Source organism: Patagioenas fasciata, chromosome 1 (assembly GCF_037038585.1).
Source record: "Patagioenas fasciata isolate bPatFas1 chromosome 1, bPatFas1.hap1, whole genome shotgun sequence".
In the NCBI taxonomy this organism is placed as follows: domain Eukaryota; kingdom Metazoa; phylum Chordata; class Aves; order Columbiformes; family Columbidae; genus Patagioenas; species Patagioenas fasciata.
Window position 1 is genome coordinate 16383861 of NC_092520.1, and position 14647 is coordinate 16398507.

At 38.5% G+C, this 14647-nt stretch overlaps 1 long non-coding RNA gene across 5 annotated transcripts in view; it reads left to right on the plus strand.

The window, feature by feature from the left end:
- LOC136098499 (uncharacterized) overlaps window positions 1-10638 on the plus strand; it is a 51744-nt gene extending 41106 nt beyond the window's left edge. For 4 of the 5 annotated variants that reach the window (XR_011737216.1, XR_011737221.1, XR_011737223.1 and 1 more), the window contains 3 exons: window positions 372-496; window positions 5123-5239; window positions 6836-10638. This is a non-coding gene — a long non-coding RNA (uncharacterized lncRNA). Of the gene's footprint in view, window positions 1-371; window positions 497-3108; window positions 3215-5122; window positions 5240-6835 lie in introns of all 5 variants that reach the window. The other variant, XR_011737220.1, reaches the window with a different exon arrangement.
- Window positions 10639-14647: the final 4009 nt, after the last annotated feature.

Consider the following 14647-nt stretch of genomic DNA (forward strand, 5'->3'; position numbering starts at 1 on the left):
TAACAGACACAAAAAATAATTAAATACTGTGAGTTAGGAAACTAAATCAACTATAGACTTTTTTAACAAAGCATTTCATGTGAAGTACAGGTATCACAGAAGGAAACAGTGAGGCCTTCTGAAATTTGCAAGCACACATTAAACCAGACTGTGATACACATTCAAGCTGGAAACATATCATTTGACCTCCAAGACACAGCAAAACAGGGTACAGCTTAAAAGGAATCAAAATCATGTGCTGTGGTTGTGGCTGAGTGTTGCACATTACCATGTAAGATAGGAACTAGTTAATTGTTGGTCACAAGCTGAATGGGAGTGAAAAAAACGTTTTGTTCTTTTGAAGAAGTAAACCAAATGAAATTATCATTCAGTTCCAACAGGTGCTGATACATCCCTGAAGGGAGTTTCACATCCAGTTTTGTGTGCCATGCTTCTGGGAAGGTGTGAACCAACTGAATGGAGCACAGAATTGAGCCACAGGATTTTCATTTAAAACGTAAGTTCTGCAGAAGTTCAAAGCAATGTGGTTGCTGAGTCTGGAGAACAGAGGGTGGAAGAAAGATGTGATACCACCCCGCAGCTACATGGGTCATAGTGGCAAAGGGGAAGGAAGTGTCTGCTGTGAACAGATTTAGCTTTGCAGGTAGGAAGAATGCTCCAACACCGGGATAGATGAAGCTGCAGAAGATTGCTTGGTGAGGCTTCAGAATCTGCATTGCAGTAAACGTCTAAGAACAGGAGTTTAAATAGTCATCACTCATTTATCTACCACCCTCCTAGGAGAACTGGAGCTGCATGTCTAAGTGCCATGTGGTTTTTAGGAAGACAGAAGCAGAATTTCAGTATCTGACTTTCAGATCTGTGGTACAAAAGCAAGTGAGGGACTTTTCTGGTACTGTCTTGTTTGATCCAATATACATTATATGCATAATTTTCCTGCAGCACAGCAGGTGCTAGTATACCAAAAATCCTAGATAAAATACACACATGCTCAAAGCAACATGCATGCAAAGGAGTGCTCAGTATTCAGATCAACAGCTGCAGGCTGACAGTGTCCTTTTGATACCTCTGGACTTCAACATCCAGACAGGACTTTTTCATATTTATAGTTATTTGCATGTTCTTGAGAGTCACAAAAAAGGTAAATGAAATATAGAAAAAAAAAAATCTTTAGTTTTGTTCCCTTATAGTTCCTATGAACTATGTGTAAGACTATGAACATTGTTGAGGTTAAGAACATAATGAGTGTGCTGGGCCATGGCCAGCATTGAATGTCTGGACCACAGACCAACATGAAGGCAATGGAAGTGGCTGAGGAACATCTGTTTTTCCTTGCTCTGTAGTAATGACTGCAGCACGTTAGTGGTCTCAGCAGGCTTTGCATGTCATTTTATAACTCTACAGCTGTTGTAAAGTAACCATGATTTTGGTTCAAGCATAATGGAAGTAATTTACAGGCAGTGTTGATAGCTGACTAATAAAGTCAGTATATTGTGCAAAGTGAAGTGTACATGTGAAAAAATGTTACATTTAAACCTTTTCCTTTGGCTCAGCATTACATTCTCCACCCAACTCTTCTTTAAAGTCCTACATTTTCTGCATTTTTAATCACAGAGAAAACCTCTTGTATTTCTTTACTTTACAATACTTCGTGATTTTAATCAAAACTGAAATTAAGTGTGTATATATATTTTTACTTGAACGAACCAGACAAAAATCTCATGGAAACAGCTGATTCAAGTAAGCAATCTGTTATGAGCAAATCACTAAAGGGATATTAATATAATTAATTTCATTTTTGTTTTAAAACTCCTGTCTAAAACTAAATGGACTCTTTAGTTTAGATACTTCATTCATGTATTGCTGGGAATGCTCCTGTTGTGTTAAAGAGAGCCCTGAAGTGCTGGGGGCTCACAGGACAGGTGGCCTCCAGAGTCAGATCCCAGAGGTGTGAAAGCCTTTGAAACAGGGATGAAAACCCACTGACAAAACACTGGTTTGTCTTAAAAATTAAAAAAGAATAGGCCAGAGCTCACATATTTTTGTAAGCCTGAGACACTTGGATCAAATGCGGAATATGGTTTTATTCTTGTAGATCTTTTTAAATTTCAGTACTTTCAGCTTGTAGAGATGCCACATTGCTTATCATACGGGTTATTGAACATACAGTTTATTGAACTATCCCTTTCCAACCATACATAATAACCATTCTCAACTAAAGGGGAGGCAGAAGGAAGTATTATTGTAAAGTTGAGTATGAACTTAACTGAAAGGATTTCAGTAAGGTCACTGTGCAAGCAGTCATAACAATAGGATTTTTTTTTTTGGCTGGAGCAAAAATAGTTATATATAAGTTCTTCATTCTTCTGCATTATGGATTTTAGTTCAATATGTTAAATATATTCCAAAATACTTGGATTTCTTCCAGAATATTATGCAATGAAAGATACTCTTCTTGAGCTAATTTTCCAAAGGACGTGTAGGTTTTTCTCTCTAGTTAAGCATACTTCTATGGTTTTTGTTTGCTTGTTTGTTTTTTAAATGAGGACTAATATTGTTAAAGGACATTCCCTCTAGGTCTCAGCAAATAGTTCATCCAGTTTTAGACTAAAATTAATATTATTATTCTATGATATATTACATGGGAGGACTGAAGTTTAGCCATTCACATGGGGACTGTTTCAGTGCAACCTGCACAAGGGCTAGATGGCTTTCAGACACCACGGAGAAGGTAGAATTCTTTTGAGCTAAAAAATGTCTATATTGTGAACATGCGAGAGTCTGCATCCTTGGAGTGCCGTTGTCCAACAGAATGATCAAATTCATGAGCCAGCCTACCCTGCTGAACAGATCACATCCTAATAAAAGAAAAATAAACTCACTAAGCTTAACAACAGATTTGAAAGTGTAGTTTGGTTTGCATAAGACATATTGTATGACAGCTGACTAATTTCTGCCTTCTGTGATAGCTTGTAATACACAAAACAAGTGGAACCTAGGAGTCTAAGACTATAAAGTATATTTATATTAGCCTATTTTGAATTTTTTTATAGCACAAAGAATTTCTTTAACTTTTGTCGTTGAATTATTTTATGTTTTTGACTGCAGTTTCCTGGGGTACCAGCCCTGCAGTAATTTCATTGGGGAAAGTCAGATTTGGTCTGAAATTTGGAACACATCTGGAAAAGGATTTGAGAGGAAGAATGTTTCAATGGTGAGCACTCCAAAAGAAATGTATATTTTTGAACAGATGCAGCAGCACTATAGATCAGGGAGCTAAGAGGGGCTAATGAATGACTAGGGAGAAAATGTGCAATAATCCTAAACCTTTAAACCTCCCATGCAGATAAATCTGTTCCTGACCTGAGTAGAAAATGGAAGGATGTGGTAAAAAATCCTTCTTAAAAGGATTATTCTAAACTGATCATTCTTCGACTCTTTGACATGTATCGAAATACAAAGTCCTTGGTGAAAAAAAGAAAAAACAGTTTTCACTGAAGGTCAATGTGAACGTGCCTGCTGAGCGGCACGTTAGTAGCTACTGCACACAAACAGGTTTGGATTTTCACACTTCCTGGTTTGCCACATCATTGTTTTGGGCAGCATTCAAAGCTTGTGGAAATCAGCAGAACTATTTCACTGCTAGGAGGTAGAGGACAGAGCTGTGGGACAAAGCCCATTGTCCAAAATTCCTCTTCATTTTGATGAGCATCACCTCTTATTTCCTCTCCTCCACATCCTTATATATGACCTAGCACAAAATGACAACCATCAAACGGGAAAAAGTTCCCATGTTGTAGAAAAATGGATATTGGATTATAGCTTGTAGTTCTTGTACTCAGGTAAACAATTCGACCAGAAGCTACTGTATTTTGAACTCAGACGACAACAGCCTTTGGCCTTTGGATTTTCCTTCCCTGTTAAATTTTCTTTTTTCCAAATCCCTTGTATGTGTTAAGTTAACATGTGCTATATTTCCAGCTACGGTTTGAGTAACATCTAGAGTGGCAGAGAATTAAAATTATATGGGCTAATTAAAGACTTCTTTTCCCCCAACACAGAGAGTGAACAGGGGTTAATTTCTAAGGGTAGTGGCAAATAGATCCTCCTAAGGTGTCTGTCTCCTAGCAAACAGTGCAAGAATGCACCATGATTTAGTATGCTCATGTCGTGTCCCTCTCTCATTCTCACCCCTTTTTGCCAAATCACATTTGCAAAAAGAATTTCTTCTTTTTTTCCTTAATGCACATTTTGATTACCTGGTGCCATTCAGACCAATGCAATTGGTTCAAGGGAAGGGAACCTACTAGAAGTGCCACAAACATGTAATTGAAATATCTTGGTCATCAGACTTCAGTCATCTGAAATCCATCATATCTCATTCATCAGGTTCTTTGTATGGTCAAATATAAAGGGACAGTCACTTCCAAGAACCAAATAATCCTGTCACATGATAGGAGCCACAATAGGTGGGATAAAGGACCCTCTGAATACAGTGGCCATTGATGAAGTCTAGACTAGACATCAAACTCTTACACAATACAGTGGAGTGAGATGACTAAGACTGAGGTTAGGTAAGAATTTAATCCTTTAAAAGGTTTTATTTCATAGGTATTGCGTGTATGTGTTTCTAAATATTGAAAACTATCTGTGTGAGTTCCAAGACTTAGGTAACATATTTAAATGTCTTTCCATTAATCTACTCCTTTGTGTGAGGATTCCTTTCTGTCCTAGTAGAATTGTACTTCTAAGGTCATGGTATCACACAAAGGCTGAATTGTCCTCTTCCCCCATTGTGGGCGGAAGATGAGCTGTGTATCTGAAGGACTTAAGGGGAGAGCGTTGCCTGCCTGGTTCTGCAGACCTTCCTGCTCTGTATGATGCAGCAGGAGAGATGCCAGCAGCTGGAGGCAGAAGAGAGCCAATATTCAAGCTGGAGTGCTGGGGACACTGCTTGGGGAGTGGGAATTGCTTGGTTCAATGGAATGCCCATTTACTGTGCATCGAAGACTCACAGATGAAATCCATGCTGAATGCCAGGCACCTTCAGGTACCTGTGTAATGGAAACGTACCAAACATACCATGTACATTTAAGGACTTTTGTGCACTGTTTTTTCTTAGATCACTTAGATTTGGGCTCTGGTATTTTGCTGAAGATGCCACTTGAACTTCTTTTGGAGCTTATGCCCTGTCTGACTGAAACAAAATATCCTTCCTTGGGAGTGCTTGCATCAGAAGGTAACACAGCATGAAGATTCTTATCACTTAGAAGGAAACCTCTCACTTCAAAATGTCTTTTGAACAGTTGATTTACAAAAACACACAGGGAAAGTAAACACCTTTAGAAACAGTGGTTATTCTGATATCAGCCTCTCCACTTCGCAGTTCAGAGTTCAGAGGTGTCTCGCCAGCTGCGTTCCTTAGAGATGTTTTGGCTATTTGATTCCCCTCTTCCTGGTGCAGGTCTGCATCATTCCATATAAGGAAAGTTAAAAAAAATCAGTATTGATATACAAATATTTTATTCTCTGGTCTAGCAAGTTCTACTTTGTTTATAGCCTCATACCAGTAGTACTGAGTACATCCAAACCAGTTAGAAATCAACACTGGAAATTCCCTTTTGGGGAGGAAATTGTCTGCAGACATAAGGAAGCTGCAAGTATTTTCCCTCCTTCATCAGATCCTGAAGAGTAATTGTAATCTATCTTGAGATATTGTTTAAATAGAATTACACAAAATACCTTCTTTACCTTTTCCCTTAATATGAATTAATTGCAGTCTGAAGGTAATGGTGCATTTCAATCTAAAAACAAGGTGACAAAGATACGGACCACTGGTCAAAGTCTACCCGTGTCATAGAGAAAAGGTTACACTCTGCTTCACAGACAGGTAAAAAAAAAAAAGACCAGCTTTTAGCCACATGCTTTGAAATCCTGCTCCTGTTCTGTAGTGACTGTGAAACTGAGTATTCTAAAATAGCATTGCCTAGTGGTGTAATTAAGCAACAAAGGATGACCCAGGAAGGATTCTGAATGAATATGTGGCTTCAGGAAATAGTTTTTAAGTCCGACTTGTCAGAATACTTTTTCCCCTAAAAATGCTCAGCATCCATATCTCTTATTATTCTATCTGTAGAAGCAAAATAGTCAGATTTATTTCATGTACTTTGGATTATAATAATATCAATGCACTAACTGAGCAAAAGTGTCCTTGCCTTTGAATTGCAACCTATGCTGTTTTATTCTTCAGTTCATTCTGATAAAATAAAAGTCTAACTGCAACTTGTGTCACACTACGGGTGCTTTTAATGATGTTATCATGTTAAGTCTTCACAATGACAAAGTAAACAGAGACCTCGTTAGAGCTTAATCATCTCTCTTCTGACCAGCGCTTCTGAAAGTCAAAACATATATTCAAATATTATGTGTTAAAAGGAACTTGTGTGCCTTCACAATACAGGACCAGGAAGTGATGCTCAGGTCAATTCCTGAGAAAATAGTTCAAGTAGAACCAAATGAGAATGAGAGAGGCCTGAGCAGAGAGCTATGCTGGCTGTACCAGCACGATGGTGGCATGGCAGCATCAAACTACTGCCAGGCTAGAATAGGTACACACTATGTAGTGATCATCTGTATGCCATGGTTCTTTCTTTTTTCACACTTCATTAATGTGCAGGTTTATTTTGAACATGTATTAGTTAATGTTTCTCTAACATTTTGAAAGATGTTAGGTTATGTGAGTATGGTTATGGTAATCACAGTAACAGTGCAAAAGTATGATACCATATTCAATTTGCTGAATAGATTCTCTATTTCTTAAATATTTTTTTCGTAGTATCAAAGAGAAGACACCTTTCTGCTGTGTCACCATTCTACATCTCTAAAGCAATGGAGTCAATATTAGTTGTGCAGCCAGTGTGTAAGGACACCAAACAGCAAACCCTCACGTTCATGTGAAACCAAGAGGAAAGAGAGAGCTGCGATGTCTTTGCCTCAGGGATTTCACATTGAGACTGTTCATCTTTGTCACTTTCTGAGCATCCAGATTTCCAGGATATGAAACACATAGTTTGCATTTGTTTAATTTGCTTTCTGACACATTGAAGGTACATGTTTGATCACCCTGAAGAACTGTGGTCCATGCTATAAACATGTTGCAGATATTTCTGCATGAAACTGATAAGTTCAGAGGTTGTTCATGTCAGGAACAAGATAGTCAAAACAATAGGTAATATGTCGAGCATCTGAAAGAAAACCCAAGAATATTGACATTTTAGGCAAAAAAATCAAATGCAAGTTCAGAAGCAATTATATGCTTTGTCATTTCTATTTTTCATTGGCACTGACTGGGGAGAGGTGTGTAAGGAACACAGCATGCAGGAGACAGAAAGAGGAAACCTCATGCCCAGAGTACAAGCCTGCCACTCCAGCCCTTGTTGAAAGACACAACGCTGCTTCTGGATATGAGTCCTTGCTCAATATGAGCGTTGGAGGGAGTTGGAGGACACTGCAAGTACAGGAGGGAACCAGCAGGACCTGGCCTGCCCCTAAGCAGGCATGTGTTGGTGTCAGAAGACGCAGAAGCCAGTCTGGTAGAGATTAAGAGAAAATCTTATCTCCAACCTGTGTTACTAAGGCCCAGCTACTTATTGGCTATTATGGTATCTAAGGTTAATCCTGAAAATAATGATTAAAAAGATTGCATACTATTTATCAATAGATATTCAAAAATCAGACCGTGGCATTTAAAAGGATGATTAGAAATACTCATCGTACAGTCACAGTGGTTCAGACTGAAGCTGATACATTTGTTACTTGTTCTGCTTTTTCGTTTCTGTAACCCAACCATAGCCTCTGGCTTATGTGGGTTTCAACTGTATTTTTAGCCAAGCAGAGCGACCTGCTGGAGTCAGACTGATTCCTGGGAGCTAGTTCAGGCCCCTACACCTACTGTAGGCAAATTCTCCTTCCATCTGGTTTGTCTGAGTATGGACTACAGGCATTGCTTCACAACTGTCATAGACTCTTGCTGATAATAAACAGCTTCTTACTCCACCCTTTCTCACTAACTTGACTTAGGCTATCTGGAGAGTCCTGCAGCTTAAACAGGGCACTGAGATCAGAATTTGGCCCACAAAATCTTCAGCATTTTTTGGAAACCCACGTAACTCTTGTTGGACCTGGAGTTCCTGCCACTTTTACTTTGGTGCCTCCCAGGCTGTGAAAAGGTTTACATCTACTTACACTGTGGGAAAATCATGACTCCTTTATGCTTGTGTTGCAACGATAAGCAAAATACAGTCCAGAGTTTAACAAAAAGAAGCAAAGTGACCTACTAACTTTGTATCTTCTAAAATAAATTCCCTCTTACAACCAGTTTCCCCCACTGACTTTCTCTGGCTGTATGGATGTGATTTTCTCTTCCTATAAGTAATTTATACCAACTTATATTTTGTATAAGCTTGAGTCTACTCCTGTGACCAAGATTATTAGGGAGATGACACCATGATAACAGATGGGACAAATATTTTAGGAAGAATATTATTATGAATGTACTTTAAGGTTGATGAAAAAAGCACTTGCACATAACTGGCAACACTTAAGTCCAAAGACTGAGTCTGCCCAGTCAAATCTCCCCCTTTTGTCTGTTGCCACTGAAAACTGGTGATGTACGGATATACCCTGTACAAATGTATATGTAACGCAGAAACAGAAGAAAAGTGTGTTTTGCTAACACATTTCAAAAAGCTACAGAAATAGAGTGGAGTGAACTTTCCCAGGGAAATAATTAATCTGTTAAAATAATACGGTTTCATGTTGAATTGAACAATTTTTAAGCTTAACCTTAATTAGTTAATTAATTAAATAATCTCAGCCCTTCCCAAAAGTTTGGTTGTTTTACAGTTTTTAGATAAAATACTTTTATGCTTTGTTACAAAGTGATGTTTCAAAGCCACATGTAACCAAAGTCTTTTAAAAAGTAAGTTGAACATTTCAGGTCAGACATGATATTTTTTTTTACTAAAACACCAGGACGCTTACAGAACTGTTTGCTTAATTTGAATATTGAAGCAAATCTGTTTATTAATAACCTGATGTCCAAATGTAAATTTCTATTACTGAGAGACTTTAGGTGAGGTATATTGCTACAAACACATAGTGCTTATCACCTTATGTGGTAATCTTACCACTATGGTAACTGCGCTGATAATATTTGTCAGATTTGATGATTGGGTATTTGGACATTTTTTTTTCGAAAAAGCTGTACCTTCAAATATGTTATTTTTGCTTTGAAAAGAAAGGCACCTTATTTTTCTAGAGGGATGCGACTGGGAAAACAATCCTGAGACTCTGGATACTTTGACTGGGACACTGAGGTTTGTATAACCGGTTCCTTATGAGATAACATAAATGTCAAAACTTTAAGAGGCTATGTCAACACATGGTTTGAATGTTTAACTCCTTGTGGTGTTACAGGCTCATCCTTGTGCGTTGACTTGAACCAACCCAGGAAGGGCAGTGTATGTAAGACTAACAGCACACAGAAGGACAACTTTAAGGTGTATCTGGACAGTTTGCCCTAACTGTAGTCTCTGAAGTTCAGTGTATTGGATGTATTGACCCGCTTTTTCTGGTAAAGCAATTTCTGTTAAAACACTTGTATTTACTATTTGTGCTGGATTAAATTTCTGTGGCAGAATGTGTTTCATGGTAAGCCAAGAGGTTTTGTTTGACTGTCCCCCTACTCCCAGAACAATCTTACTCCCTACTTTCTGGATTGTCTTCAGAGGAATGTAATCTACAGAAATTAGGGCACATAGTGGGTTTCAACTGAAATTTAGCGGAAGAAGAATAACAAACTTTTTTTCTTCTTCCTTCTTTAAAAACCCAGCAAGGAGGAAACAAAAAAAAAAAAAAAAAAAAAAGGCAAATGAACTGTTCGTTAAAATCCAGTCCAGAAAATTCAATAGATGTGCAGCTGTGTTATGTGAAACAGTGAAGTAAACACTTCCTCCAATTAGGACCTAATCATGCAAAGAATCAGTTTCCTCATGAGAAATCACAGGGCTTCTTAAGTTAACTGGTATTTAGTGAGGATACCAGCCTCCTGTGTCAAAAGAAAAGATTTTTGCATTTAATTTCCCACTATGAATCTTAGTCATGTTCTCAAATCAAATTTTCCAACCTAGTTCCTCAACTCTAGATTTGACCAGAGTTACACAAATATGTCCAGACTAGAGATTTCTAAAGGACCTTGTTATGGAAATGATGTGTACCGACCTGCAGTGTACTTAGATTTGACCATTAGATTGCTAATGAATGTGTTCATTCTTCATGGACTTATTGAAGACACAGTTATGAACTATGTTTGCTTCCAAACTGTTTACTTTGTCTAATCTCAGTTTGTCAAGTGTGATTTGTCACACCGCCCATGGTGCGTGAGTTGTGCTTCCTGACTTGGCAGTGAAACTTTTGAATGACACAGTGACCAAATTATGTTGAGTTTTGTGTTAAAAGATGCACAAGCATAATTATGTGGAGCATCTGATAAGAACTTTGCTGAACTCAAAGTTAATGATGACAGATATTCTTTTTTGTTCTCTGCTTCATAGAACATTAAATAAAGAAATAATGTTTTATTAGTTTTATTCCTCAGATATGCATGCTTGTTTGCATGTGAATTTGGGCAATCTTTTGCAGAATGAGCAGCAATTAAACAGTCATTGATTTGCGTTAAACAAAAGGAAGAATCAAGCAGCTATTTAGGAGTGCTAATTATAATTAAAAGTTATATCTTTTGTCAAATTATAGCAACAAACTGAAAACAACTATTTTCTCTTTAAACATGTAGTTGCTCATCTATGACAAACTATCATGACCTCCACTCAGATCTACAGGATCTCTAATCTTCAGATTCTCTGTCTTTTTCTTGAGCTTGCTGATGAAGCAATATGGAAATTTCTTTCTTCCCAAACTTTATACTATTCAGTGAAATAAACAACTGAGAGTAATCCCTTGATCTTTTGTGGTTTGATGTCACACCTCTGTTCTTAGCAGCTCATCTTCACCCTCTTCTCTTAGAACCTTATTTCAGTTGTTCATGGACAGAGTCTGAGATTCTTACATGATACGAATTCAGAATTTGCTAGAATGTTTAAATTTTTGCAATAGTTGCTGTTGGCTATTGTAGTATTCATCCATGTTTTTCTTCAAAATACATTTATATTCTTCTCTACATTCCGACCCTGGTCATTCAACATTATGCCTGTTAAATTTAGATGCCTTCATGAGGTTTTTTCTTTGGTTTTCCTTTGTGGATACATCCGAGGAGGAGTGGGCAGATGAGCATGAATCAGTTAGATAGGGAACTTCCCCAGTGCCCAATTACTGCACCATTGTCTACAAGATCACGAGTAAGGTACTCCTCTAATTTTAGCTGATCACGTGTGCTTTCCCTATTGGCAAGAATGACAAACAAACACCACCAGGAAATGATTTATCCTGTCCTAAAATAGGCAACAGAAAATGCCTCAGTCGCCTGAAACAGTAGAAAACGTTAATTCATGGATCATGCCTTCCTCCATAGCAGGGATTATATCATCCATTTCTGATCCTTAGTTCAGAACTTTTTCCAAGATTGAGACACCTTTCAGCTGCTACTACTGAAACCATGCTTAGAGAGAGGAAAGAGGATGAGCTGGGTACAATTGTGTAGCCAATATGCTAGGTGGGAGGAGACCTAGAAGAGCTAGCCAGAGAAACAATTGACTGGAAGACCCTTTGGACCTACAACATGAGAGAGACACCTAGCTGCTGGACATAGTCATCACCAAGCTGCTTATGGTCATATTCAGAAGTCAACCTCTAATCGGGGTGTGGACATCTACTCTTGAGCTGTCCTATTTAAAATAACCAGTGGATCTCTTTTTGTAGTCAATCTGAAGAGAGAGGCACCTCCTACCTGCCTGCTCAACTCAGAGTAAGAAAAAAATCTCTCTGTATCCATTCCCATAGGCAGAATTAGTTTCCTACAGCCTTTCTGTGCCTCCAGAAACCATCAGAAAATAAAATATGAGGATGAAGGACAGAGGAAAGATTCCACAATGTTCTTTACAGTATCTGTCCCCCAAAACTCTGGGGAGCATTTCAGCTCTGAACCAGCATATGACTTAACAGGCCTGTACTCCTACTGCTTAGCAGGTTCTGGTCTGTGTGCATGTGATGATGACAGGCAGAGCTCTTTGCTTGCCCACTTTACTCCAAAATGCCCTCGCTTGACCTCCAACAAATGGTGAATTTTGCTCCAGTCCTTTTTCTTTAGGAAACCCCTTGCATTTTGACAATGCCAACTTCAAGATGTTTGAAGTTTGCGGCTTACTTATCTCATGGTTTTGGTCCCATGCACCTTCATCAGAAGCTATTGCCAGATGTCACTTCACCAGCCTTCTTCCTTCTCCCATTAAACTCTCCCCTCTTTTCAGCTCACCATCCATCCCTTCTTCCTCTCTCTTTCTGGGAGTTCTTTAGCAGTTGCCACCCTATTCACAGGCTCCTTAAACATAAATTCTCTTTGTGTTTCGCATTCTCTGTATTATGCCTATTCTGATAGCCTAATTATTAACACTGCTAATGACCATTGGACTAAATAAGAAGGTAGAAGGCATGGTGATTTGGCATGCCTTCAGGTGCAGCACTCTGTTGTGGTTAGAAAATTTCTCCATGGAAATGAAAAATACCAGTAGTAGTTACACTATTAAATTGACCTAGCACTTGAATTTTTACATTTTTGATTCTTCTCTTAATAATGGAGGAAAGTGCACATGAAAATCTTAAATTATGCATTTTATTTCCATATTTTTTTTCTCTAACATGGTGTTTTGAAAACTTCCACATGGCTTGATATTTTCTATGATACAAGGGTTATAAAATGTGCGATAAAATCCTTGTATTTAGAAAAAAAGTACCTCATGTTGCATAAGTTTCTCAATATAGCGTGCTGAAGGTCACTCTTAACAGACAATTGTTTATGATTCAAACAATAGAGGGATTGTGTGTGTTGATTTGAAGTCTCAGATAAGAAGAAACAAAATCAAATCCTTCTTCATTTGTCTGTTTTGAAAGCAGATGAATTTGAAAACCTTCAGTGGCTGCTGAAAGTCATAGAGCAAATTGTGTAAAGATCAGAGAAATGTCGGTTAGTTTGCTTTCATTCTTAAAAACCTTCATCAGCTACAAATGCACATTACTTACCATCAAAGATGCATCCTGTAGCCTTCTCCTGGCCATAGGATTCTGGCTTCAGGGCGAAGTCCAAGGCAGAAGAAATCACTTCTCCCATAAAGCATGCTCAGGTAGAGATTACCTTTTCTTCCTTACTGCTGATAAGAATGAATCAGAAAGTCTTGTTTCTACTGGAATGACGAAATGCATTCTTCTTTTTCTCAGAATGAATATAATACAATATTTACTGTACCCATTTTTGAAGAATACAGTACTTTTCTCTCAAACTACTAACAAGTTCATATGTTAAGTTAGTTTTACCTGAGAACCTGGATTGGTCATTCCTAGTTGATATAAAATCAATGAAATAGTGAACATATTTGACCAAACACTAAAGGCAGTTGCCAGGGCAAGAACTATTGTCCGTGTGCTTTGCCTTGTACTTTCCAAGCATCTGCTGCTGGCTGTCATGGAGACCTTAAATCCCATCTAGTAAGGTGTTATCATACATTTCCTAAAGGCAGCTTTGCTGGAGATTTTCAACAGGCCAGGATTTTGACCCAAGATGGATTTGATTTCTTATGAGATCTATTAAGAAAGGAGGAAAGGATTTATTGATTATACATTTGCTGTTTGCACAGCAGCCAGGAGGGGTAGAGAGTATCTCTCGTGCTAATGTATGCTATGCTTGCAGCCCGAGGTGCTGTGCAGAGGATCTGTGGTGGTAAGGATCTTGAGATGCAACTGGATCTGTTGAACTTTACGTTTGTGTCCACTGAGCATTATTTTCTTTCCTGTGGTGGATTTTATTCTCCTGGTCTCTTCTACCTGTTTTATTTCAGCTCCAGTGGGGCTGCATGAGATTTACAGCACTGTAAACAAATGAAGAATCAAGAAAGCTTTTTAAAAGAAAATCCATGTTCTTCACTTTCCTTCATGTTTATTTAGCTTTTCATTCTAAAGCATTTTCAGTGAAAAGCAAGACTGCTCCAGGGAAACATTTTTCCCTGCATATTATAGAATCATAGAACGTCCTGAGTTGGAAGGGACCCACAAGGATCAAGTCAACCTCCTGTCCCTGCATATGACAACCCCACAGTTCACACCATGTGTCTGAGGGTGTTGTCCATTCTCTTCTTGAACACTGTCAGGCTTGGGGCTGTGACACCTCCCTGGGGAGCCTGTTCCAGTGTACAGCACCCTCTGGGGGAAGAACCTTTTCCTAATGTCCAGCACTTCTTCCTGCCATTCCCTCGGGTTCTGTCACTGGTGACTAAAGAGTTTGGTGCCTGCACCTCCTCCTCCCCTTGTGAGGAAGCTGTAGCCGCCATGAAGTCTCCTCTCAGCCTCTTCTTCTCCAGGATGAACAAACAAAATGAGTGTTTACAGAACTTCTTTTGAGTGTTTCCAGAACTGCAATCTGAAA